We start from the raw sequence: 27,068 nt of genomic DNA, 5'->3' as shown, positions 1-27,068 counted from the left end.
TCTTGCCTCAAAACCCTGCCCTCTGATTTTTATTTAGGATTGGGAATCACTGGAGCTTTGTAGTTCATAAAATGTTTGACAAAACAAAGGTTAAATTGAAAATCTGTGAGGCTTTCTTCCCGGAGAAGTGTGTCATAGAAAGCAAAACAAAACAAAACAAATCAAAAACATTATGTGAACATTATAACCATGTATGCAAACCTGAATATTATTCATCATTGACAAGTTATGCATAAGGTGGCAAAATTTCTTCTTCTTTTATTGAAATTATGGACTGACAATCAGCTTAATAGTAACACATGGATGATTTTACAGAGACTTCAGCTTTGATTATTTTTCCTCAAAAATTTACATTAAACACAAATGACACTGTAATGCCTGAAAGTATATTAAGTAATACATTCAAGAAAAATAAATGTCCCTGTAGAGACTGTCTAATAAAGATGTACAAGCATTTTTCCAGGAAATAAACCACTTAGAAGTAAACTTTTATAAAACATCTCCCCAAGATCTTTTATATTTTCTAATGATTTTAAATTAAAATGCCTTGGTAAAAATCAGGGGTTATCTCTGGCACATTTATTTTGTAGAAATAGAGAAACAGAAGATGCCCTGATTTACAGTGTGATGCTTGCAAGGTTGATTAAATGTAAGTGAAAACCCTTGAGCATAGCAGTTAACTCTTCACTCTACAAATTTTGGAAGTTCAAACAAAAGAGTGAACTGAAACAGAAATGATCAATGGTCAAATACAATAAAACATAAAGCAAACACAATAAAAGGCATTGAATCCTCATATTTGATTTTCTTTCCTCTACATACCCTGAACTATTTTTCTGGTTTCATCTTTTAAACATCAGAGACCAAATTCTAGTTCATAGTCCCTCAGGTGACTCAAGAAAGGGCAAGACATCCTGAAATTTTGCTCTTTGTCTTATTCCAAACTTTTTTTCTATCTTTGTCCATATTGATGAGATAAGTAGCACTAATGAGCTCAATGAAATTAACTAGGGCATTTTGTTTTAGGATTAAATATAACATTTCCAACTTTTCTAATAGTTTTTGTCTCTACACTGATAATTGATGACCTGTGAATGCCATTGATTGTCTTTCTTTTCAGATTAGATAGCATAAACTCTGTATGTAAGAAAATCGAACTTTGAACAGCAGTTGTGTTCCTTATAATGGATATGGTGTGTACTTGTATGGTTTCACTTAATATATAACATATATAATAAATGTATTTCCATGTATTTTATATGTTTAAATATTTCTGAAATATAATTTATATATTTTGTTTAGATAAAAAGAAGTTTTTTTTTCATGTATGGCAATTTTATGAAGAAAACTTTTTATTCTGAACATTAAGAAACATCCAATTATGTACATATATTATAGAAGATATCAGTTTTCATAGCAAAATCACATAAATAAGGCTTATTTAGAACTTTATTTTTAAATTAATTTACAATATCCTGGAGTTAACTACTATAGCCAATGTAATCATTGATGCATGATCAATCCACAGTTCTTTCTGGAAGGTATATAAAATTCTGATAATCATTTAGATACTATACTTGTTATCTTTTGGTTCATAACAATGTACCCCAAAATTTAATAGCTTAAAACACCCATTCTTGCACACAATTTCAATAAAAAATTTGGGCAGCACTCATTAGGATCAGCTCATTTCTGCTATATGGTGCTGTTGGCTGGGTTCAGTTGCCAAGGGCTACAGGATTTAAGATGGCCTCTGTGTCAGTTTGAATCTGCTGTGTGCCCCAGAACATTAAACCATGCCCATTAATGTTCATTCAATAATGGTGGGCGGGATTCTTTTTTATTGCTTCCATGGAGACGTGACCCATGGAATTGTGGGTGGTAACTTTTGATTAGATGGTTCCCATGGAGATGTGTCTCCATGCATTCAAGGTGGGGCTGTTTATTGGACCCCTTTAAGAAGGAACCATTTTGGAAAGAGCCACCAGAGGCAAGAGAACCAACAGAGCTTACGCAGCCAGAGACCTTTGGAGCAGAAGGAAAACACACCCCAGAGAAACTTTACGAAATGAGGAGAGTGAGCTCGCTGATGTTGCCGTGTGCCCTCCCAGCTGAGAGAGCAACCCTGAACTTAATCACCCAGTTCTTTGGAGTCAAGGTAACTTTCCCTCAATGCTTTAATATGGAGATTTTGGTGGCTTTATAGCTGTAAACTTGCAGCCTAACAAATTCCCTTTTTAAAAGCCGTGCCATTTATGGTATATTGCATTCCAGCAGTTTACAAAGTAAAACAACCTCACTCACATTTCTCCTGTCTGTGTTGGGCTGGCACACGTAGATGAGGATTGGCTAAGAGACCTGAGCTGCTTTTCTTTGCCAACATTTTTTGAGATGTCTTATATATCTCAGGCTTTGGTTCTTGTCGACAGGACCTCTCTCTGTTCTTGGTTCTTTATCCCACAGAGCCTCTTTCTCCACCTGGCCTCTCTGCAACAGCATGGCCTCCTCTACAATAGGACTTTTTTTCATGGTGGCTGTGATTCTCTTGAGTGAAAGCAGAAACTACAGTCTTGTTAAATTTTGGTCAGAAGTCCCAGAACAACACTCCCAGTGTTCTATTGGTAACAGAAAGTGACAAGACTAGCACAAATCAAAGGAGTAGGGAAATCAATTCCATCTCTTCATAGTAGGACAGCAAAGGCATGATTTACTGTGAGGTATGATTCATTGGGAACAATTTTAACACTTAATACTTTCCTAGATTTTAAAAACTGAAATGAAATGTATTATTTTTTGGAGAAGTATTGTGTGGTTTAGGTAAATATCTACTGTTTTGCTTTATTTATTTATTTATTTATTTATTTTTATCTGCTTTCAGGCTATGAATTTGGTAGAAAACATTGAATTGTATTGCCATTTTAAGCACCGACTTAAGTCTTATGAAGCAAAAACAAATGCTCAAACTATTTTTAATTAAAATGAAGCATTTGTAATATTATAAAGGAGTAATCTAATTTAAAAATAAATAGAGAGTTGAAAATTCATAAGTATTCAAAAACAGTTTCTGGCTTCTTTTTCATCTCCAACTGTTACTGTATATTAAGGGAGATTTTCCTACAATCCTTCTATTGTCTCCCCACCTTTTCTTCTAAGCAATGCCTTTAGTGAAAGTATTTCTTTTCTTAGCATTTTTTTTTTTTTGTAAGTTGTGCTGGTTTGAAAGGATGTAGGACCCTGGAAAAGCCATGTTTTAATCTAAATCCGATTTCATGAAGGCAGAATAAATAATCCTTATTCAATATTGTATGCTTGAAACTGTAATCAGATCATCTCCCTGGAGATGTGATTTAATCATGAGTGGTTGTTAAGATGGATTAAGTGACGACATGTTTCCACCCATTTGGGTGGGTCTTGATAAGTTTCTGGAGTCCTATAAAAGAGGAAACATTGGGAGAATGAGAGAGTCAGAGAGAGCAGAACAGAATGACATAGCCACAAGAAGCAGAGTCCACGAGCCAGTGAACTTTAGAGATGAAGAAGGAAAAACGCCTCCCGGGGAGCTTCAAGAAACAGGAAGCCAGGAGAAGAAGGTAGCAGATGATGCTGTGTTTGCCATGTGCCCTTCCAGATGAGAGAGGAACCCTGACTGTGTTCACCATGTACCTTTCCAGATGAGAAACTCTGACTGTGTCTACCATGTACCCTTCCACTTGAGAGAAACCCTGAACTTCATCGGCCTTCTTGAACCAAGGTATCTTTCCCTGGATGCCTTAGATTGGACATTTCTATAGACTTGTTTTAACTGGGACATTTTCTAGGCCTTAGAACCGTAAACTAGCAACTTATTTAATTCCTCTTTTTGAAAGCCATTCTGTTTCTGGTATATTACACTCTGGCAGTTAGCAAACTAGAACATAAGTTTAACTGTGATACTTAGTCTAGTGTTCTTTTAAAACTCCAAATTTCAAGTAGAATGTAGCAATTATGTAGTTGTTCTTTTATTTATTCCTTTCATAAAAATTTATGAATCATATGTTCTGTTTCAGGTACTGGAATTAAGGCATACTGCTTGAGCTCAAAGTTCTTCCAGTGTGGAAAGCAAACAACTAAACACTTAATTGTTATACAACATGAATGCTGCTGCCCTTAGAGTCAAAACAAGGTCTATTGAACAAAAGGAGAAGGAGGAGGAGGAGAAGGAGGAGGAGAAGGAGGAGGAAGAGGTGAAGAAGAAGAGGAGGGACTCTGTCGCAAAGGATTTAGGCAAACACTAGTGACATGACTGGACCCAGGGTAGAACTCAGTAGGGAATGTACAATGGTTAATGTTGGTGCATACATAAGTTCAAGACAATAAATAGGAAAGAAGTATAAAAATCTCGGTGAGCAAGGAATACCATCTCTTCTTATGCCATTATTTCCTGCCAGGTTCAGCTTGGACATCTTCCTCTTTTTCTTCATTGAGCTTCCAAAGCTACCAGGTGATGGAGTGGAGACAACAGTTTCAATTATTTATACATTTATGTTCACTGGAAATTGTTGATGTATTTCCTTGGGTTTTCCAATAACATGGTCCAATCAGATAGCAGGAAAGTACCCCTTGTTAAACTAAAAGGCATCTTAGTTTGTGCTTTCTTTTGGCTAATTCCACAGTGTTCTCAGAACAGAAAATGAAATTTTGGATACTCACCCACACAGTTGGAATATTTCAGGCTCTGCCTCATGGTCTGTCTCCAGCCTCTTCTGTTTTATTCTTGGGCCATCAAGATGGTATGGGAAAAGCTTTAAAGGTACTACCCTCTATATAACCAGGTAATTATGCAAGGATCTCTCTGCTCTTGAATTTTCAATCATCCAGAGGGTTTCTAACTTTTAAGGGTTAGAAAACAAGAGTAATAGGTATGGTCTCCAAGACACTTGCTAGAGACTAAGGCTATGCTCTTCTCTCTCTCTAACCCTCCTTTTCCATCCCCAGGATTGAATGACTTTTACTGTATGTAAATAATCACAAATCCCCTGTACCTATTACTTAGATTAGAACCTGGGTGGATACTTAACACTCCAAAGAACAGATGCTTTATATTTAGAGAACTTTTCCTCTCAAAACTATAATCATTGCTTTCTATGCTTTTGAATCATAAAGCTAAATATTAGCTACTTATTTTTCCTAAAATTTCTGTGTAATAGCCCTACCTCCAGGATAATAATGGTAGAAATTCCAGAGTTTTAGGAAAAGAGAGGAATAGAGCAGACTGAGGACAACGTGGTGAAGGAATAGATAGAAATTAATTGGATAATATTTTACAATCTAATGTAGGTAGATTCTAATAAGGAATGGGTTGGTCAACAATATTTGAGGGAATATAGTGGCATGATGGAAAGACTAATGAATACAGCATGACCCTTAGGTAACTTGATGGTATCATTATTAAACTAGACAGCAGGAAGAAAAGGAGGTTTGTGAAAAGATGATGAATTATGCCAGATCTCAAAGCACAGTGATTTTGTCAAAGGCTGAGCTGAGCTACCGGGTGTCAAAGGCAAATGATTAAAACAATAACCAAGCCAAAACACAAGTAACACTGAAGCTTTTAATCACTTACTGTACTAGAATTAGCAAGGAGGTAAATTGGAGAAAGACACAAACTGTCCCCATTCCATTTTCCCAAGAAATTGCATCAGCCAGTGAGGGCCAGATGCACTAGCACAGATAGGACATGTCACTGCTGAGGGATCCCAGAACAAAAAAAATAAAAAATAAAATCTACTGCAGTTTTATTTTACCAGGAGCGGGGAGGATAGGGAAGAAGGGAGTTAAGAGTACTACTAAGTAACTCCAAAGGGCATCATCAGATCGTACCCTAAAAAGCTTTCCTAGTTGAGATGATGAAGACTACCCATTTATTAAAAATCTGCAGCATATCACATTATGCAGTATAAATCAACATAATGTGATGTGATCTGACATCCATTTAAAAAAGTGCCTTTTTTGCTTCTGCTCAGACCATATGTTCAAATTATTAAAAATACACACAAATGCTTTAAAAAAAAAAAAAGAAAGAAAAACGCAATTTCAAGCTTCTCTCAAATAAGCCATCTTGACTTATGCAGTGTTTGGGAAGAAAGCTTTTTTTCTTCTCTTGGTCACTGTATTGCTTGTTTTAGAGATTATGTTTTGAGTTTTTGCCAGGAGAGCTTTTATAAAGAAACACGCATGCACACACCCACACACACACACACACACACACTATATATGCAAAAGGTACACATCTGTCAAAAAGTTGGGTGTTAATATATAGTGAAGAAATTATCTTATTTGTAGAATATTTAAGCTTTCTTGCAATATCAGAGGTTATTTTTAGTAAAAGGTTCTGACTGTTCTACCTTATATTGAACTTCTAATCTCAAAATATGAGCCCTCAAATATCTAACTGTAAGTGACTGTTCATTGTTATTAATTTTGACCTGAATTCTGTTTACTGAGCAATCTCCAAAAATCTGCTCACCCATGGGTAAATAGAAGCTAAGCTTTTAAAATAAATTATCATTCAATGCAACTTATGGGAAAACAGCCAAGTTGGCAAGTTAAAACACATACACGCACACACACACACACACGCACACACTCACGCTGGAACATCTTGACTGGGTTGATGACATGACAGCATTGTAGTATACTACCAGCTGGGAGCTGGCTGGGGTTCAGAAATGGACTCAAGACAGTGGAAGCAGAATGCAAAAAGAGGCAGCTTTCAACTAATGTGGCTGCTTTGTTAAAACCAGCAAGAAGACCATTTGCTACAACAGCTTTTCCTCACTCTGTCCTTAGCTGATTTCTTGTAGGCAACAGAAAAATGTGACATAAGGGGATACAAAGGCATGTAAAATAATACCAAACAATCTGCTCAAGCTTCCATTGTGGTCTCCAGGCCTATTTCTCATCTTGCTCTGGGTACCACCCTCCCCGAGCTGATGCAAGCGTGGGGTTCCTGTGGACTTCCAAGGGGCCTCATGTTTGTAACAGGCTAAAGGGTGGAAAATAGAAGGCGAGGGGAGGGGCAAGGCAGTTGAATCACTACCAGTTGCTTGGCTCACTATCATTTCCTTAAATAAAGATCAATGGAATATTAGCTAAAATTCCAAAATAACTCTTTTATAAGGGTTTTTAAGCACACTTTTGCCTTTTTAAGGTCTCTGCATGTCTGTATTTTTTTTCATCTCTTTTTAAGCTGAGAGAATGCTGAAAAAGCAGGGAATGGCCATGCATTTAGTACTTTTTGATCTAACCAGCAACATAATGCTCTCAAAATCTTGCAAGATAGCCCTTTCCCTCCAGACTTGCAGTTCAGTTTTGCAAACACCAGAATTCCCATAGTTTTGATGAAGTTCAAGTAAGCATCCTCTAAACTTCAGTATTTACCTGGACCACTGTGAACGTTGCATTTTTTTAATTCACCCAGAACTAATTACCTTAATATTTTGTGATAACAAATACTGATCTGTAATCTTTCCTGGGGAAAAAGTCCAAATTTCCCAGAAGAAGTAGCTTTTTATTAATACCCTTGAAGATCTTGAAACATTGGGTATTGTTGTGTCAGCATATCTGTGTATCCTGTTTGGGCAGAAAAATTAACTACATGGCATTACTGATACAGCAGGGGAATTTCTGAGGTCCTTTGATGAGAGGAAAGTACAGCTTTAATGAAAATTTAGGTTTGTTTCCTTCCCTTATCCTTCCCATCTCAATTTATATTGTAGTATCTCTGGCCATTAGGAAAGAGAAGGAAATAGTGTGAATTTCTTAATAGCTAAATGAGGCCTGAAATAGACCTACAAATATAAAAGTCTATAATCCTAAGCATAAAGAGAAATCAATTCCTTCCAATGTTCTTTTAGAAATAACACTTTATCTAACCATAATAATAAAGATTAGAGAAGTTTATGTGTTAATTTAAGAGCTAAGCATTTTTAAAAATTACTTTTAATCGTTTGTTCTTCATTAGCCATGAGAACTAAAGTGTTGAAAATCTCAAAATCATTTATGAGTTTTTATGTTTGGAGTACAGTATGCCCTTATTTGTAAAGAATGTTAATTAATACTTACAATCTAAAATATGTGAGGTAAAATAAATTCTAATTGTTTTAGCAGTGATGTAAAGAGCTATCCTGTATCCAAGTGTTGATAACTTCTCAAGAAATCAGCCCTCAGTAGCTCAACAGACTGAGTCAATTTACAGTCATTTCTCTTATCATGATTTATGTTTTCTTCTTTGACATAATTTCTCTGATGGGATATCTTTTACCTTTACTGACATCTCTTTCTATGATCAATGGTCTTTTTGCTTCTCATTTGCACTCTTATATTTCTCCTTCACTCTCTCTGCTCATGGCTTGACTTCACTAATTTGGTTCTAATTCTTATAATTTCAGTCTTCAAAATTAATACCCAGATTATTAATAATAACAATACTGGTAGTAAGAGTTATGACAATATGATTTATTGATAATTTATTTTATGTGAAACACTGTGCTTGATATTGCAGGGTCTCATTTAACTTTCCTAGTAATTCCATAAGACAGGTGTTATCATACCTACTTAAGGGATGAGGGAACCGAGGCTCAAATTAAAGTAAATTCAGCAAGTTCACATGGGCAGTGAATAATAAAGTCTGAATTTAAACCTCAGTTTCTCTGACCCCAACATATGATAACCACCACTAAATTTGATTCAGCTATTTTAGTGCCATTTAGTGTTAAAATTCAATTGCTGGGCGGGCCACAGTGGCTCAGTGGCAGAGTTCTCGCCTGCCATGCCAGAGACCCGGGTTCGATACCTGGTGCCTGCCCATGTATTAGAAAAAAAAAAAAAAAACATAAAAAAAAATCAATTGCCAACGTATCTCTTTATCCTTGAAGAAATTCTGAGGTAATGCAATTTCAAAACTTTGATGCATTAGAGGAATCTTCATCTGTCTATTTTTTTTTTCTGGCATTTTCCTCGATTTGTAAATCAGGCTTTTTGAAGAAACAGTGGAGTGATATCCAATAGGTCAGAAGACCTAACTTTAGTTTTCACTTGGTTACCTCAGAAGTCCATCCACTGGTATTTCAGATGAACCTTTAACCCCATGTCCCAGAAAAACAGTAAGGTAAAGATTTACCACAGACTGAGGAAAGGGGGACATTCTACCTTGCATAAGGCATAGGCATCTTCGCTCACTCCTTTTGTATTTATCAGTATATTATTAAGTATTGCTGTTTTATAATATGAACATATAGATTCTTCTAAATGGAAGAATCTAAATAGATAAGTATTGTGATGTAAAATCCTGTGCACCACGCAAAGGTTCTTTGCATATTGTATGAGAATAAATTTGACAGATTAGTCAAAGTTAAAGAGTTTTATATTTTTTCTTTATAAAAATTAGTATTCAAAAAATAACTTCATTTTAATGGTGAGTGAGAAGGTAGTTGATTTTCCACAAACCTCTGCTATGAAAGAGCATTTTGAAAAGGGACATTCGTAAACGTGTCCACATTTAGATAAGAAAAAATATTGTATCAGCATGCTTTAAAAACCTAGCATTCTCATTATCCAGTTTGAATACACATCTTTCATATGAATTGTTGCAACTGGCATTGAGCATATTTATAAAAACATGAAAATATGACACTATCTAATTTGCAAAGACTTCAGAGGAATGCAAAACCTACTAGTTGATTTTGACAAAATATTTGCATAATTAGTGGATGGGACTGAAACATACGGTTCAGGACTTAGCAAACGAAAGCAATGTGCATCTTTCTATTTGGGTTAATGAGTTTCTGTGAACTGACTTTTTCAATAATGATAGCCATTAAAACAATAAACAGAGTATCTAAATAAACAAAATTTAGATTCAGATCTTAAAATCTAGCAAATGTTTGAGTCCAGATTTTTATGAAAATGGTTTATATTTAATCATGCTGCAAACACCAAACAATTTCAATAACTTCAGAAAAGTTTATAACACCACTAATAAATAGAGTAGAATAACATTTTCTAAAGCTGTGATTAATTCTTCTTAATGTCATCCATTTTAATTTCATGTGTTTGTGTATATTATACATGGATATAGTGCCATAATAGTACATATATACCTTCTATTTATTTTTATAAGCATATAATTATTTGTATATCAAAAGGTAATTGACTTATTTTAACTGCAGACATTAGTTTCTCCTTCCCCATATTTGACAATAACTGCCTCTTATGAGCTCTTCATCTCTCTCCATCCTAGGCTCTGTTTTATAAAGACTTGCCACAAGCTCTCTCTACTGTGCTCCCCAAACTTAAAAGAATTCCAACAGAGAGTGGACTGTGGGTAGTGAGAGCAGAGTGAGTGTTCTGTAACCCGCCTCTAACTCCTTCCTTCCTCTCAAATACTTCATCTCATTTCGGGATATGGAGCAGAGAAAGTCAACTAATTTCTATCATATTATGTTTAACTACAATCTTTGCAGTCTCTCATCAACCCTTGAATTTATAGGCAAAGCCAGGGATTATTACTTATTGTCTTTTTATTTTCTTCCATTTTCCAGAGAAAATAAGAACCTGGTATTTTCCGATTTAAATGGTCTATACGAAAGGACAGAATTTACCAATTAATGTGGATGTTATTGTTTCAACTTGCTTGTACACACTTCACTTAAGAAATAACTACTGTAAGATTATTTAAGGAGTAAAATCCATCAGGAGACAAGATCCTCCTGGATGATTCACAAAAAACCGTGCTCCGGAATTTATAAGGCAGCTCAGCCCACCCCAGGGTAGGGAGCCAAAAGGCAGCCAGGTATCAGGGTAAAGCAACCTGGAGTAGGTATGCTTTGATACCAAAAAAATAATAAAAATCATGCAAATTGCATGTGCCAATGTGGCACAGATTTTAAAGAATGAACCCTCAGGCCCTGAAAAAATTAATGAGTTCTGCCTCTCCTTTCTGTGACCTTTTAATTAGGTTTTCATGGGAATTTGTTTTCTTTGTTTGACTCTGAGCTATTCTAGAAAGAGTCACAGTGGGATGGTGAATCAGCAAAACTGCTCTCATGGCATGGATTGTGCATTCTACCACTGAGATGCTGTCTCCTGGGCACTCATAAGGTCGTGACCTAGGCAGATTCCCATATAAGAAAAGTATTGTCTTAAAAATATCCAACCTAGGGTCCCTCTTTCTGTGTGTTTTCCCCTTTTACAGTATCTTTCCTCAAAGAGCTTATTATTCTCATTATCATTCATTCCACCTTCCAAATCCTGTTTCTATTAGCAGATCATATTAATTCATTCATATGTCGCGTAACAGCAGAAAGTAGGGGAAAAAGCAGGGAACCTAATGTCAGAAAAACTGGTCTAAAAATCTGAAATTGTTCCTTACTATCTATGAGACTGAGGCCAAATCATCTTTTTTGTGTCTCCTCCATTCCTTATTTAATACTGGGATTAATAACTCCTGCCTTGATTGAAAGTAGCAATCTATGCATATTGTTTCCCAGCATCCATTCCACTCTTTTCCTTATCATCCACACTTCGGGCACCAGTAAACTTTGAGTAAAGGGTAAAGTTACCCTTCTCCAGTCCCGAAGTGGGTTCTGGCTTGGTCTAAACTTTTCAGGTTATCTCATTCCATTTGTCACCAAGACTGGCAACTGGACAGACAGTAATTGAAGACTTTTCAGACAGGCCTAATTCATCTCACAGGGATTGGTCAATTTGTCCTTTTAGTAGTGAACATCCTTGGGAGAAAAAAATAACATCTACCTTGGGAGCTAAAGCAAGTATATCTACTATCCAGTATAACAAAAGTAATGTCTCACTCTGGGACAAAGTCCAGCAAGCTTTCTATCCATTATGAAATATTTTCCTTATGAGGGGGTTCCTATCTAAGGAAAACCCAGTGCATATGCAGGCATTGAGTAGACCTCTTTGCTTTGCTCTGTGGGAATTGGGTCTCAGGGAACCAGCACAAATCCTGATACTTGCTTCTGCATAACAAATTACCACAAACTTAATGGCGTAAAAAGACACCCATTTATTAGCTCATAATTTTTTTAGGTCAACAGTCCAGGTAAAGCATAGCTAGATTCTCTGTTTAGGGCCTAAAAGGTGAAACTAAAGTGTCAGTTGGGCTCATTTCTTTCTAGAGACTCTGGGGAAAAGCATATTTCCAGACTCATTCAGGCTGTTTGCCAAATTTATGTCCTTGTGGCCAAAGAGCTGAAGTCTCTATTTCCTTACTGGGGGTTGCTTTTAAGTTCTGGTGTTTGCCCACATTCCTTGCTCCACATCCTTATCCATCTTCAAAACCAGCAACAGAAAATATATCTCACATCAAATCCTTCCTGATTTTCAAGTCTTTGATTTCCCATCTGATCTCTAGACTCAGATTATAAAAGCTCATGTAATTAAATCAGACCTCCCTGAAAAATCCCCCTATTTTAAGGTTAACGAATTTGGGATCATAATTACATCTGCAGAATCTCATATTCATGGGTTCTGCCCACATGGGCAGAGGGGAGGGGAGATTATGCAAGAGTGAATGTCACTGAGGGGGTCATCTCGGAATTCTGCCAACCTCTAAGTCCCAATATTTGTCATCTCTGATTTCAATTTTTAAGCAACCAATAGAAATTGGGTAACAAAACCAGTTCTCAAAATGACACTATGCTGGGATAAAAATAATGAAATTAATTAGAATAAAAACTTCATTTGATATTTATTTTAAGAGATGAAGGTTTTGAAAAATATATCATACAAAGAATGCTGTGCACTGTAATGAATAATATCCTCAGCAAAATTCTCACCCTGAACATTGTGATAAGATCCACAGGGAGATCCATCCTTCGACACAGACTAGTGGAATCACACCAAATTACAATACAGTAGATGAAATTCTACAAAATCTCATTTTAAAGTGTCACCATGCTTTGCCAATTAGATTTAAAGTTAGATAGATGTTAAATCAGTGGCAGGAATAGCAAGCTGAAATCATTCAAAGACTAAGCATGCAGAATAATAGGAAGACATCAGGGAATGGTGACTTCTGAGGCACATTAGAAGGAGCATGCCCAGCTTAATGACATTTCATAAATCCTGTTTTAAACACTACACCAGAAAAACAAAATGTATCTACATATTTCAATGAGACAGGATGCACGTTCTGATTCAAAACCCTTAATATATCTTCACGTAATTCCAGCAATCTCCTGTATTACTTACTTCAGTTGAACTTTAAACTTGCAAGTTCAAGATCAAATGCCTTGAAAGTGAATGAAGTGCAGTTATCAATTAAAAGCCAGATGCAACTTTAATAAAAGGATTATTAGTTTTTAATTTTGTTCTGGTTTTGGCAATATTATTTCTGTTCAAAACCTGTTGACAGTTATATTATTAGGTTGACTAAAAACTGTTGAGCTATTGATGAAATTACCTCTTTTGTAAATCTACTTATGAAGAATAGAACTGCTCATTTTCTTGTAAGCAAATTTGTTTAACAATTATTAGGAGTTCACATTTAAATTAAATTACATATTAGTTTTAATAAGTCATGTGTCATAGTTTCTAAGGTTGGGCTGAGTTGAGTTGTCAGAAATGGAGAGTTTCTGGATTTAAAATAATTTTGATGCTGAGAAAATACATGTTTATGTGTCAGTCCATATTATTCCTCTGAGATCAAGACTCTGATATCTAATGGCTACTTGAATTCTTCTCTTACAATGCTACAGATAGCTCAAATTTAATGGCGCCCAGTAGCCTTCTTTATTTTCCCTTAAACGTGACACCACAAGCGGTCTCTTATTCAGTAAAAGGTACCTCACCTAGGCAACGGTTCAAGCCAAAAGCTAGTAGTTATTTCTGGTTCCTTATTTTCTTTGACTCACCATGTCTAATTAAAGATCAAATCCTGTCTACATCCAAAACATGGTTTATTTCCATGAATGTTGCTCCATTTCCAATGCCGCCATCCTTGTTCGGGTGATAACTTCTCACATCTTGGATTGTACAACAACATCCGGGTTATTCCTATTTCATTCTTGAGTTCCCCCTTTTATTTTCTAAATTCACTAAAATTTGTCTTCCTGCATCTCAGATACCACCACCCACCTACTGAAAACTTTTTAATGGCTTCCTTTTCAGACCAATCATGATTCTACATCAAGGTCTTTGCATTTGCTGTTCTCTCTGCCTGGAATTTCCTCCCCTGGAGATTCACTTGGCTCTACCTCATTTGTTTCAGGTCATATTCATGCTCCCTTCTCAGTGAGATATTCTGCAATCACATATCTAAAACAATAACCCCCATAGACCTCCCTACTTTGGGCTGCCATTAAGTCTTCTCTCCATCTATATTTTACTGATTTGCTTTGCTGTCTCCTCCTCAAGAATATAAGCTCAGTGCTAACAAAGCTTTCCTCTGTTTTGCTCACTGCTGGACTATTCTTCATTCACGCTATGATTACTCATTCTCATCCTTTAATGCTCACTTCAAATACAATATATCCTGAGAAAAGTCTGTTCTGATCATTCCATCTGAAATAGCTTCACTTTAATGTATTATCTAGCTCAGTCATTTTTAAAAAACATACATCCTAGCCTAAAATCATTTCCCTTGGCTTTATGTCCCCATCAATTAGCTCAATATTTGTCAAATGATTGGTGGAATAAATGAATGAAGTAATGAGTAAAGCATATAAAGTTATAATCATGATTAAGTAAAGATTGACCTAGGAAAAAAAATTACATACAAAGAGCTTTGATTAAATATATAGATTTTCAAATCCATTTATTGCCTTGTTTTTTTCTAGTAGTACACATTATTTCTTCTAGCAATCAACCTTACACACAAAAATCATATGCACTAACTTTTGGAATGAGTTCCAAAATTAAAATCTCATTCTACTTCTTATTAGCTGTGCAACCATGGACAGTTCACTAAACCATAATTTCTTTATTAATAACTGAGACAATTATATCCTTACTATAAGTTTAAATGTGGAAAAATTCAATTAATGGTTTTGTTTTTATTGTTAATAGTGCAAAAGCAGGGTGCTCATAGAAGTTGGTGAAAGATATTTTGAATAAGAAATAAAGTACATGCACACTCAGCACTAAACACCCCAGGGGTAGATAAGTTACAAAGATTAGGGTTTGCATAATTGGTATAACTCATAGTTTGCATTAACCTTAGGAAGGGCAGCCATTTTTTATAGGTGTTGAGAATAATGTTAAAGAATAACAAAACCTAAGCCCTACAATCATGAAAGTTAGCATGGATTATTAAGCTAATTAAAACACTGGGACTCCGGAGACCTGAATTTTAATACACATTTTGCCACTAACTTATAATGTGACCCTAGGCAAGAGAACAGGTCTCTTTATTCTTTGCTTTCTTCATCTGGGAAGTGAACATTACCTTACAGAGGTGGTTGTTCTGCATAGCAATGAACTGATGTAAAAGACACCACAGAAATGACATCCTTATGAAAATTTTAAATGAGTAAAATAAAGGCAATGCAAAATGGTTAAAAGAAATCTGCTGTCTGCTGTTAAACTTATTAAATCTTGTCTCTTCAATTGGTTTAGTGTTCACAGGGGGGAGAAGGGATCATTTTGGTTTTTGTTATTTGGTTTACTCCCCCACTTCTCTCAGCCACACTCCCTCAAACAGCATCCAAAAGTAAGTGATAAAATTGTTCAGAATTATTTATGATAATCAAATGTTAACTAATATTATGTCTTCACCAATTGTGTCTTAAAATGTGAGGTCTACAGAGTTACCTCCACCAGAGCTCTCTTATTTATCATTCTTTAATTAAAGTTCTGATGTCTCTTTCTACTGTTACTTTTGGCTGAGCCCCCCCAAGAAGCATAATTTGGAGATAATACTATGGTACAAGATGATGGACGAGTTTAGCACTCTTTGTGCTAAATGCTGTACCAGAATATAAAATGTATGTATGTCATCATATTGTAAAATATGGACTTGGGTTTATGATAAATTAGCCTATCTGTAGACATTGCAATTTTCTATGCAAAATTAATTTATTTTACCTGCCAAATTACTGTACATTTATTAATCTCTGCAGGTTGTGCATCCCATTATTAAGGAGAACCTTTCTGTATGATAGTAAAGTGATTCTTGATTGCTATTTTTGTATTATTTTCCTTCATAATTAAAAAAAAAGTCAGATCTTGCAAATTTGTTAGAAATTTGCAAGAAATAAGAACAGGAATTCTAAGAACCCGAACTCTTTTATGAAAAATATTACTAGATGATTAGGAAGGAAAGGTTTTCATTTACGCACCTTTAACAAATGTATTTTCTTCTCTTTAGAGAAAATTTAAGTTAATATACGTAAAGCCCAATGTATGCAAGGGAATCTAGATCTGATACCCATCATTCCAGAATGACACATACCTCTCTCTCTCGGAGACTAAATTTCCTTTTCCTGTTTATTCACACTTAGATGCTTTATTGTGATGTGGGTATAGGTTACTTAATTGGGCATATTCTTTGCATAGTATATGATCTCCCTTTTAAGCCATACGAATCGAGAAAATAATGCAAACTTACAGAATCTGCATGAGAATATTTGATAACTGTGAATTATGTGGAAAAAGAAAATTAAGGATGATTTTAAGGTAGTTACTGGCCCTAAAAAATAATACAGAAAATAATAGATCAGCTTATTCTACTGCAGCAGATTTAGATTTCTGTGTATCATAGATGAATACATATTCATTTGGTAGTGTGGGCTCATTAATGAATTGTACCTATTTTGAAGAAAATTCTGACATTCCTAATATTACCACAGAGTTTGTAAAATCATAATATAATCCAATACTGTTCTGAATATTTCCTGTGCTTTATCAGAAAAAACAACCTCAAGTACTTATATATCCCTCCAATTTTATTCATTTTTATTAGGTTTACAGTCCTGGCAGAGCTTAGAAATTCTGGAGTGAAGCAAGGAATACCTGTTACTAAGGTATTCTAAAAATTGTTGGTTTCCTTTGCTCCTAATAAACTAATCTATAAGAACATTGACTTTATTTGACCTTCATGCAAATGTTGCACTCTGAGTATGAAATGTGGGATGACTGTCTCTGTAAATGTTTTGTTTGAAAATACAGTCTAATAACATTGATTTATGGTGATGTCTAGTCACAAAACCCTTATGAATACTACATTCAAAATGAATGGGACAGTGACAGTACATCATTCCGGAGAAGGGGAACAGCTCTGTTATCTGAATCATAGATACACATAACTGATGTCATTTAAAGCACATTAATATTAAGGAATATAGGTTACATTTTAGAATTACTCAGTATGCAAATACTGCATTTCAAACATTGCATACTTAGACAACAAGGGAAGATATACAGCAAAGATTTTAAGCATAATGAAAAGGGTCATTGACTTTTAATCCTATGAAGTTATCAATAGCTATATTCTCTGGCTAGTAATGATTTTCAATGTAATTTTTTTATTATTCCAAAATCTTCTAGCTTCTTAAGCTCTCTGTAATATTATGCCCCAAGAGTGGACAGGGTAAAAAAAAAGGTTGATGTTACACAAACATTAGGAGGCAGTTTAACACAGCTCGTTAGTTGAACTGACCAATAAGGGAACTTATATTTTAACAGCTTTGCTGGCAGGTGTTCCTGTTATCTTGGTAAATGCTACCTGTTTTACTCAATAATGGAGATAATACATTGGAGTTATCCCAAAACTGTTTGTAAAAACTCAAGTAATAAAAGCTCATTGTAGTTTATTTCTCTAGTGCTGCTTTATGCTAAGTGCCTCCAAATATATTTGCTTTTGAAAATGTCCGTCATTTTAGGCCAGAGGAAAAAAAATTAATTTTGAAAATGGAATTTGATTTCATATTATATGCTTTGTTAGAGACATTATCTGTAGTTGTTTTTTTTTCCTAGCCTTTCCACAGGTCATTAACAATGTAAGCAATCCACTAATAAATATGTTGTCTTCTACATTTACAGTAAGTAATTATAATAAAAAGAAATACTGCATTTTCCTATTAGGCTTTCAGATATTACAGGATCTCCTCTGATTATGTACTTTTAACCTTAGAGCTTTTACAGATTCAAAAAAGCTTAGCCTCTGGGCAAGTTAAATCAGCTCACCACATAAAAAAATGACATTAATTAGTTAAGCATAATTATCTTAGTTTGGCCATAAAAGAGTCTTTTTTTTTTTTTGTATGTTTGTTCTGGTTTATATTTTATTTTCCACATTGAGAGCATTATAAAAGGATAAAGTAGAAATGCAAACATGCAAATAAGAAAGTTAAAAGAAGCAAGAAGAATGAGACTACAATGCCATCATAACTGAAGTTCTCCTGCTGATCTCTGACCAAGATTTATCTTAGATTCAGGCACATGAAATAGATGTTCTTAATTTGAAGACTGTCACATATATCATCAGAATGGTTGTCATTCATTCTATGTTTATTCATTTTCCAATGAGCCATTATGCCAGGTATTGAGACTACCCCCCCCCCCAATAAAAGGAAAGAGACGCTGACCTCCAGGGACTCAGTGGAAAATGGAAGATACAGACATGTAAACCAATAAATGTGGAATAACTGTAGATTTACGAATGCTATGAGTAAGGTGATAGGACAGCATGTAGGTGTCAGGCAATAGCCTAAGAAGAGCACTACCATAAGATTAGTAACTGCTGATCTCTTCAGGGACTGAGAACATATACAACAGAATTTAAAGAATAGCATTAATGTAAACCATTATTCAGAATGCAATTTGCCCAGCGATGTCCTTTTATTACTGTAGGTACAGTTGTCATAACTTTTGGGGTCTCATCTGATGAATGTATTGACTATCTTAAGGTCAAGCCTATGAATACATTCACTGAAAAATAGAGCCTTATAGTCTTTATAAACAAGAATGAGATTAGTCATAATAATTCATTAGAAATAGGACAATGGCTGATCTTTTCTGTAAATATTTCCATAAGCAATGCATGTTTTAATACAGACAGGATGTAAATGACATCTTAAAATGAGGAAATGATTCTACTGTATATTCAAATTTACCCAATTCATATTTATTTTCTGATATGACCTCAAACTGGAATAATTTCTGTCAGCAGCCATGGAAGAATAGAGGGTAATTTAAAATACTCTGGCAAAGTCTTTCTAGCAAATCATGCATAGATTACAAATAAATGAGAGTAATACAAACAAATGTTGAAGAGATAGACGACGAGCTCTCAAAAAATAAAAATAAAAAAATAACAGAACTTTTAAAATCTTTTTAAACAAAGAAGTGAATATTTAAACAACAATTTGACACCACTTTTATCTTATAATTAAAATGCATTAGTGAGTAAAGGCCAGGAAAATTGACATTCTATTATCTTACTGGTGATGTTGCAAATTGGGGCAGCTATTGAGTAAAGCAAATCAGAAATATTTTCCAGAACTTAAAAATGTTCATAGTTTTGATCTAGAATTCAACATGCAAGCCTCTACAACAACGCACACCAATTCCAAGATACCAAATCTGTATGTGGTAAAAATTTATTAATGCAATATTAAAATTTATTAATGCAGTATTGACAAATGCAAGCAAATGTAGGTAAAATACCAACATTTATTATATTTTGTTACTGCTGCTATTATTAATATAACCATCATTAATATCTACTGAAACTCTTAGTGTGTGTAAGGCACCCTATGAACTTCTCATAGATTATGTAACTTGATGAAGACAAAACCTCTCTGCTTTAGTTATTTTATATATTCAGATCTTTTGGATGGAAAAACAGAGGCTCATTAAGGTTAAATTAGTCATTTAATATAATAAACCTAGTAAGTGGAATAACCAATGCACAAGCTCATCTACCTGTTCAGAAGCTGCACTTGAAACACCAGTGCCAGAATGTGTGGTAATATTTAATGCTCATAGGAATGCAATTTATGTATTACATTTACAAGCTTTGGAAAGATGCCAGGTTCCTAGGTACACAGTTCGCAATAAAGTCCAACATTATATGACTCTAGATGTAGATTTTTCATCCCTGAATTTTGTTGCCTTTGAACACAGGCCCTACAGAGCATGATGTTGTTAGATATTCTGCACTTCATATATCCACAGGGATAGATTGTGCACTGCATCTTTGATTAGATGAGATCAGATGTGATCTAATTTATAATTATTTAAAATGTAGGAATAAATATATGGAGGTTTGAAAATGATCATCTTTAACTGTTCATTAAAAAGAACAAAAGGCAGAAAGTAACATCATCAATATGGTGTCATAAGATGTCTCCTGGAAAAGTCTTTCTTCAGAATCAGCTAATAAAAGGACAAATTCTACTTAGAATTCTGGAGGAGGGCAGACTGGAGAAGGACTCCTCAAATGCTGAATTGAAAAAAAAAAAAAAAAAGAAAAGTATCAGATAGGAAACTTCTATCCTGAAGTACAAGTCCTATTCCACCCTCTTACTCAGTCCCATGTAGCTTGCGACCCAGTAGGCAGATCCCACCCTCCCACTGGGAACACAGACGGTAAAGCAACTTACAACAGAGTTGGAATCCCATGCATTTTCAGGTACAAAGACTCAGATGCACAGAGACCCAAGGAAGTACACAAGCCACTGAGGAGTCCTTCATGTAAAAGATCTCCCTGGGAGGAAAAAGAGAGAGAGATAAAGAGGAACAATGGCAAAACAGCAATTGCTAAGTAGTGTACTCAATCCAGTTATCATTAGCTGGACCACCTAAACACAAAACAGGCTTTTCTAGTGTGATCTACTTTTCTGGACTAACCCTTTCAGTTGGCCAGGGTAGGACACTCTAAAGGGGAAGAAACCAGAGGGAGAAAAGCTTCAGAGAGGGGGGGAAAAAAGTGGGTGGGGTGGGTTAATCTGAACTCCTGTAAGACAGGAGATTGTTAGAACTGAAAACTGTGCAGAAAATGGGTTACATACTGAGAGAGAGAATCTAAACAAATCACAGGAGCTAGGTAGAAAATTGTACACAAAAACAAACAGACAAGATCAAGACTCCTAGAGAAGGAACAGAAGAAAGAAAGCCTTCTCCTAGAGGTAAAACAATTACATAAAAACAGTGATCTTAAAAATTGTACCATATACCCAGAACAAGAAGCAAATGAAGAAGAGCTGAAAAAAAATTCTGATCAGTTAAACTTGGTCTATTTCAAAGGTTCAGAAGAATTTGGACCAAGCATCAAAGAAGAAATAAAACCCTATAGCCAAGAGGAAGAAACTGATCTTCAGAGTTACCTCATTGAGATAATCAGATGCAAATACATCAGCAAAAATGCATAAGCCATTCTAAGAAACAGGAACATATGGCTTAGTCAAGAGGACAAATTAAAACTTCAGAGGAGATGCAGAATTTAGAACAACTAGTCAAAGAAGTCCAAACCAATGTCCTAACTTAATTCAAGTGGATGAAGGAAAATATGCATAAAGAGATAAAGGATATTAAGAAGACAATGTGTGAGCATAAAGAAAAATTTGAAAATATCAAAAGAAACATAACAGAAATTATCAGGATGAAAGACACAATGGTAGAGATAAAAAATATACCAGAGTCATACAACAGTTGGTTTGAACAAGAAGAAGAGAAAGTATCAGTGAATTAGAAGGCAAGACAATCAAAATCATACAGTCAGAAGAATTAACAGAGAAAAGAGTAGAAAAAATTGAGCAGTGTCTCAGGGCTTTGAGTGACAAGATGAAGCACTCAAAATATGCATCATGGGTGTCCTAGAAGGAGAAGGGAAAAAGAGCAGGTAAATATTTGATGAAACAATGGCTAAAAATTGCCCAACTTTTATGAAAAATGTAAATATACATGTCGAAGAAGGACTATGTACTCCAAACAGAATAAATCCTAATAGGCCTTCTCTGAGACATACTAATCAGAATAGAATGTCAAATGCCAAAGATAAACAGAATTCTGAGAACATCAAGAGGAAGGCAATTCATCACACACAAGGGATTCTCAGTAAGACTAAGCTTCAATTTCTTATTGGAAGCCATGGTGGTGAGAAGGCAGTGGTATGATATACATAGGGTACTGAAAGAGAAAATTTGTCAGCCCAAAATTATTTACCTGATAAAATGGCCTTCAAAAATGAGGAGGAGTTTAAAATTTTAGCAGATAAATGGAAACCTAACAAAAGATCTGCCCTACAAGAATTACTAAAAGGAGTTCTACAGGTTGAAAGGAAAAGACAGGAGAGTAGCTTGGAATAGTGTGATGAAATGAAGAATTATCAGTAAGGGCATCTAAACAGGTAAATGCAAAACCCAATAGAACTGTATCCTTAACATAAAACTCTACTCTTTAATTCCTATAAGAGGGCAGGCAATGGTGGTGCAGTGGCAGAGTTCTCACCTACCATGCCAGAGACCCAAGTTTGATTGCCAGTGCCTGACCTTGAAAAAAAAGATAATTCCTACAAAAATACAAATACAGTTACAAATACAGTTGAATGGAAAAAAAAGGACTATTTACTTATAATGGGCATGCAAAATAAAAAGTGGTAAAGTGGGACAAAAGCAACAAAAAGAGGAGAACAGAGAGATATGAGAGCAGAAAATCCATATACTATTGAAGCTAGGTTGGTATTATTTCAGATTAGCAGGTTAGAGATGTAGGTTCTACAGTATAAACTCCCAAGTAACCAAAAGAAAGTATTTAAAAATTCACAGAAACAGGAATGAGAAAGATAATTGAAAAAAAACAACCATACAGAAAAGGAAGTTGCAGTAAGGAAAACAGACCAAAAAAAAAAGATATGACATAAAATTCAAAGGATAAAATGGCTGAAATTAGTACTGCCTTTACAATAGACACATATTGGTGGCAGAATGGATAGAAAAAGCATGATCCAATTATGTGTCATTCACAAACCCTTAGTTAGTTAGTTACAAACTTCTTAGTACCAAAGATACAAATAGGTCAAAAGTGAATGGTTGGAGAGAGTTTCAATGAAAATAGTAACCAAAAAAGAGCTGAAATGGCTATGCTAATATCAGAAAACTAACCTTTAAATCAAAAGCTGTTATAAGAGACAAAGAAGGACATCATATATTAATAAAACGGCCATCCACCAAAAATAAATGTTATAAGTATGTATGCACATAACCACAGTGCCCCAAAATACATGAGACAATCACTGGTGAAACTGATAGGAGAAACAGGTAGCTATTTCCAAAAATATTTGGAGACCTCAATACAACACACTTATCAATAGATAGAACATCTAGACAGAAGATCAATAAGGAAACATAAAACTTGAATTACGTGATAAATGAAACATACCTAACAGACACATACAGAATAATGTACCCTAAAACAGAAGGATATATATTCTTTTCAAGTGCATTCTCCAGGATAGACCACATGTTGGTCCACAAAACAAGTTTCAATAAATTTTAAAAGATAGAAGCTGTACAAAGCATCTTCTCTTACCATAATGGAATGAAGTTGTAAATCAATAGCAGGAGAAGAACTGAAAAATTCAGAAATAAATGGAAATTTAATAACACACCCTTAAACAATTAGTGAGTCAAAGAAGCTATTGCAAGGGAAATAAATCAAAAATCAATACGTTGAGGTGAAGGAAAATAAGGACACAACATATCACACCTTATGGGATAAACAGTGAAAGCAGTGCTGAGAGGAAAATGTATTGCCCTAAACAATTACATTAAAAGAGAATAAAGAGCTAAAATCAAAACTTAAGGACACACCTGGAGCAATGAGAAAAAGAGGAGCAAACTAATCGCAAATCAAGCAGTAAGAAAGACATATCAGAGCAGAAACAAATGAAATTGAGAAGAAAAATCAATAGAGGGAATTAACAAAACCAGAATTGATCCTTTGAAAAGATCAATAAAATTGGCAAATCCTTAGTTAGACTGACAAAGAAAAGAGTAGAGAAGACGCAAATGAATAAAATAAAACTGAGAAGGGGAACATTACTATCAACACCCAGAAATTACAAGGGATATGAACAATTATTTGCCAAAAAATTAGGCAGTCTAGATGAAATAGACAAAGTCCTAGAAACACACAAACAGCTTATGCTGACTCTAAAAGAAACAGAGGTTCTAAACAGACCAATTCAAGTAAAGACATTGAAACAGTCATCAAAAGCATCTCAACAAAGAAAAGCCAGGAGCAGATGGATTCCCAGGTGATTTATACCAGTCTTTCCAAGATTTTATACCAATACATCTCAAACTCTTCCAAAAATTTGAAGAAGAGTGTTTTAGTTTGCAAAAGTTGCCAGAATGCAATATACCAGAAATAGAATGGCTTTTTAAAAGAGGAATTTACTAAGTAGCAAGTTGACAGTTCTAAGGCCATGAAAATGTCCAAATTAAGGCAAGGCTATAAAAATGCCCAAATTAAGGCATCCAGGAAAAGATACCTTGGCTCAAGAAGGCCAATGACATTTGGGGTTTCTCTCTCAGTTGGAAAAGCACATGGAGACATCTGCTAGCTTTCCCTCCAGGCTTCTTCAATGGCTCCCCAGGGGTGATTTCTTAATATATCTCTGGCTGTGTGGGACCTGTTGGTTCTGAGCTTCTTGCAGAATGGTTCTCTCTTAAAGAGCTCCAGTAAGCAACTCCACCTTGAATGAGTGCAGACACACCTCCATGGAAACCATCTAATCAAAAGTTATCAGCCACAATTGGGTGGATCACATCTCATGGAAACAATCAAAAAAGATCCCACCCAGCAATATTGAATGAGGATTAAAGGACACAGCTTTTGTGGGGTACATAATAGCTTCAAACCGGCACCAGGGGAAAACTACCTAGCTCATTTTATGAGGCCAACATCACACTAATATCAAAGCTAAATAAAGATACTACAAGAAAAGAAAATTATAGAACAATTACTCTTATAAAATAGATGGATTTTTGCATCTGTATTCATAAGAGAAATTGATCTATAACAAAATACTTGCTAATCAAATCAAATATGACATTAAAGGAATTATACATAATAATCATGTGAATTTTAATCCCTGTTATACAAAGTGTTGCAACATAAGAAAGGCAATTAATATAGTATACCACATTAACAAAGTGAAGAGAGAAGAAAAAACATGACCATCTACATTGATGCAGAAAAGGCATTTAAAAAGCCAACATCTATTTTTCACAAAAAACATTGAGGAAACTAGGAATAGAAAGAAACTTCCTCAACATGATAAAGGGCACATATGAAAAACCCACAGTTAACATTTTACATAATAACTGAAAGCTTTCCCCCTCTAAGATCTGGACATCGCCCACTGTGGCCATTTATTCAACATTGAACTAGAAGTTCTAGCCAGAGCAGTTAGGCAAGAAAAAGAAATAAAAGTCATCCATGTTGGAAAAGAAGAAGTAAAATATTCACTATTTGCTGATGACATGATCCTATATATAGAAAGTACTGAAAAACCTATCTCAAAGCTAATAGAACTAATATACATGTTCAGCGAAGTGGCAGTTTACAAGGTCAACTTGCAAAAATCACTAGGGTTTCTACACACTAGTAATGAGCAATCTGAAGAGAAAATCATGAAAAGTTCCATTTACAATAGCAATTAAAGAATCAAATATCTGGAAGTAAATTTAACCAAGAATGTAAAGGACTTATACATAGAAAATTTTAAAATTTTGCTATAAAAATCAAAGAAGACCTAAAGAAATGGAAGAACATTCTAGGTCCATGTTTTGGGAGACTAAATATATTTAAGATATCAATTGTACCAAATATAATTTAGATTCAATGCAATCCCAGTCAAAATTTCGATAGCCTACTTTGCAGAATTGGAATGTCCAATTATCAAATTTATTTGGAAGGTTAATGGTCGCTGAATAGCCCAAAAAACTTAAGAATGATGAATGAACTTAGAGGACTCACCCTTCCTGACTGTAAAGCATATTATAAGGCTACAGTGGTCAAAGCAGCATGATCCTGGCACAAGGATAAATATACAGACCAAGGGTATAGAACTGGGAGTTCGGAAATAGACGCTGACATCTATGGCCGATTGATTTTTGACAAGGTTGCCAAGTCCACTGAAAGGGGGGAAAATAACCTCTTCAACAAAAGGTACTGGCAAAGTGGATATCCACATGTAAAAGAATGAAAGAGGGCTCCTATTTTATACCTCAGACAAAAATTAATTCAAAATGGATCAAAGACCTAACTATAAGAACCAGGACTGTATAACTGCTATAAGAAAATGTGGGAAAGATTCTGCATGATCTTATGCTAGATAATGGTTTCTTAGACTTTACACCTAAAGCACAGCAATTACATGAAAAAAAAAAAAAACAGATAAATGGGATCTCCTCAATATTAAAACCTTCGGTGCTTCAAAGGACTTTGTCATGAAAATGAATGTAATATGAGAAAATATTTGGAAGCCATGTATCCAATAAGGCATTAATATCCTGAACATATAAAGAAATCCTACAACTTAACAACAAAAGACAAACCACCCAATTAAAGAATTATTCAAGCAAAAAACTTGAATAGACATTTCTCCAAAGGAGATATTCAAATGCCTAAAAAACACATGAAAAGATGTTTACCACTAGCTATTAGGGACATGCAAATTAAAACCATGCTAAGAGATCATTTCACAGCCATAAAATGGCTACTACTGAAAAAACAGAAAACTACAAGTGTTAGAGAGGATGTGGAGGAATTGGAGCAAATATTCATTGCTGGTGGCAATGTAAGTGCTTTGGAAGAGCGTTTGACAGTTCCACATGAAGCTAAGTATAGAATTATTAAATGACCCAGCAGTCCTACTATTAGGTGTATGACCAGAAGAATTGGAAACACGGACTTGATAAGATATTTGCACACCAATGCTCCTAACAGCATTATTTACAATTGTCAAAAGGTGGAAGCAACCCAGATGTCCTTCAGCCAAAATGTGGTATATACATATAATGGAATACTATACAATCATAAAAAGAAATGAAGTTCTATGC

General features: G+C 34.9%; 1 long non-coding RNA gene across 1 annotated transcript; it reads left to right on the top strand.

The window, feature by feature from the left end:
• Positions 1-1,374: 1,374 nt before the first annotated feature.
• Positions 1,375-4,806, top strand: LOC143649497 (uncharacterized). Its single transcript, XR_013159055.1, has 3 exons — positions 1,375-2,158; positions 3,672-3,751; positions 4,047-4,806. It is a non-coding gene; the product is annotated as an uncharacterized LOC143649497 (long non-coding RNA).
• The last annotated feature ends 22,262 nt before the right edge of the window (positions 4,807-27,068 follow it).

Source organism: Tamandua tetradactyla, chromosome 11 (genome assembly GCF_023851605.1).
Source record: "Tamandua tetradactyla isolate mTamTet1 chromosome 11, mTamTet1.pri, whole genome shotgun sequence".
NCBI classification, from domain to species: Eukaryota; Metazoa; Chordata; class Mammalia; order Pilosa; family Myrmecophagidae; genus Tamandua; species Tamandua tetradactyla.
This window is presented reverse-complemented; position numbering and strand designations above follow the sequence as displayed.